This window comes from Ornithorhynchus anatinus, chromosome 1, assembly GCF_004115215.2.
Source record: "Ornithorhynchus anatinus isolate Pmale09 chromosome 1, mOrnAna1.pri.v4, whole genome shotgun sequence".
Lineage (NCBI taxonomy): Eukaryota > Metazoa > Chordata > Mammalia > Monotremata > Ornithorhynchidae > Ornithorhynchus > Ornithorhynchus anatinus.
The window spans coordinates 119916289-119918275 of record NC_041728.1 but is presented as its reverse complement, the minus strand read 5'-3'; the positions used below and the strand labels follow the sequence as shown (position 1 = coordinate 119918275).

General features: G+C 44.6%; 1 non-coding gene across 1 annotated transcript; it reads left to right on the top strand.

Moving 5' to 3' along the window:
• On the top strand, positions 1–138 carry LOC114815641. Its single transcript, XR_003763438.1, has one exon. It is a non-coding gene; the product is annotated as a small nucleolar RNA SNORA7 (small nucleolar RNA).
• The last annotated feature ends 1849 nt before the right edge of the window (positions 139–1987 follow it).

Sequence of the window (1987 nt, the reverse complement as noted above, 5' to 3'; positions counted from 1 at the left end):
CCCATCTCAGGGTCGCACCTGGAGAGTTTCCAGTCCTCTACCAGTCTTGACTACAGGAGGGAGAGTCAAGCAGAGGCCTGTCCATTCCATTCCTAGCTTGAGCGGTGGCTAGCGTGTGGAAGGCAATCTGCTACAAGTCAAAACTCACCCATGCTGGGCAGCAGCGACATGGGAGAGAGTCCAGGGCGGAGACTCAAGTTTACTGCATGGAAGGAAGCACTGGTAAACCACTTCCATTTTTTTACAAGAAAACTTTAAGGATCCATTACCAGAACGATTGCAGATGGAGAGCGGGGCGTTCTGGGAGAGATGTGTCCGTGGTGTCGGTATGGGTCGTAAATGATTTGACGGCATCAGACAAGAAAATCTTCCCCATCCATCCATTCCATCATACATTTTCTAATGATTTAACAATGTTGTATCCGTCAATGGTATTTTTTATTTAAGTGCTTAGTGTGTGTAGAGTGCTGTATTGAGTGCCTGAGAAAGTACAACTGGTAGATACATTCCCTTCCCACAAGGAGCTTACAGTCTACAGGGAGAGTCAGACATTAGTCCCCCTCTAGACTGTAAACTCATTGTGGCAAGATATGGTTCTACCAACACTGTGATGTTGGACTCTCCTAAGCGCTTAGTATGGTGGTCTGTACAGTAAGCACTCAAAATAGACGATTGAATGAATGAATAATTAAAATCAAATACAGATAGGGGAAAGAGTAGAATATAAGGATAGGCACATAGTGCTGTGGGGCTGGAGTAAGTAGTGAAGTGCTTACTGGCCTGCCAAAGATTGAGATCAGCTTTGATTTGTATTTTCTCTTTTTATTATTCATTCAATCATAGTTATTGAGCGGTTACTGTCTGCAGAGCACTGCTCTAGCGCTTAAAATTCTCTCTAGCCCAGAGTCAGATTGTTTTGGGTTTTTGCTTTTGTTTTTTTGCCTTGACTTATGTCTTATTTATTCCTGGCCTTGGAGGTGCACTAATTTTTACAGTTCTTTAACCACTGAACTTTCACACAAGAGCTTTACCTCATAAGCAAGTTAATCAAATTGGAAGTGAATGAAGAGTAAATTTCCGCATTGGCTAAGTCCCATGGAGAGCTGTTGAAGTGGCTGGGTCTCATCTAGACCTAAACTATAAACTCTTTGTGGGCTGGGATAGTTTCTTCCAATTCTATTGTGCTTTCCCAAGCACTTAGTACAGTCCTCTGCTCACAGTAAATACACAATAAATTCTCCTGATTGACTGATTGATGGTGCAGTGCCTGGGAGGGAAGGCCCAAAATGCCCATTTGCCTATTCTTCCCGCCCAAGCAGAAAAGCGTAGAGGGAGGAAAGGGCAGGAGAATAGAGTGAACTCCCATGGGAAAAGAGCTTCTCCATCCTCTCTAGGAAGACATAGAGTAGTGAGAAGCAGAAGGGGCCAAGTGCATAATACAGGTCCAGGAATTCAAAAGGACCTGGGTTCTAATCCCGGCTTTGCCACTCGTCTGCTGTGTGACCTTGGGCAAATCATTTCATTACTTTGGCCCTCAGTTACCTCTTCTGTAAAATGGGGATTAAGGCTGTGAATCCCAAGTGAATCCCAAGTGAATCCCGTGGAGTAGTGGACTGAGCATGGGCCTGGGAGTCAGAAGGCCATGGGTTCTAATTCCGGCTCTACCACTTGTCTGCTGTGTGACCTTGGGCAAGTCATTTCACTTCTCTGTGCCTCAGCCACCTCATCTGTGAAATGGGGATTGAGACTGTGAGCCCCACGTGGGATGGAGACTGATTCCAACCCAATTTGCTTGTACCCGCACCAGCACTTAGTTCAGTACCTGGCACATAGGAAGCACTTAATAAATATCATTGTTATTAAGTGGGATGTGGACTGTGTCCAATCTGATTAGCTGTGTCCATCTATCCCAGTACTATAATGCCTGGCACATAATAAGCACTTAACAAATACCCTTAAAAACAATTCATAAATGAAGTGGACAGCA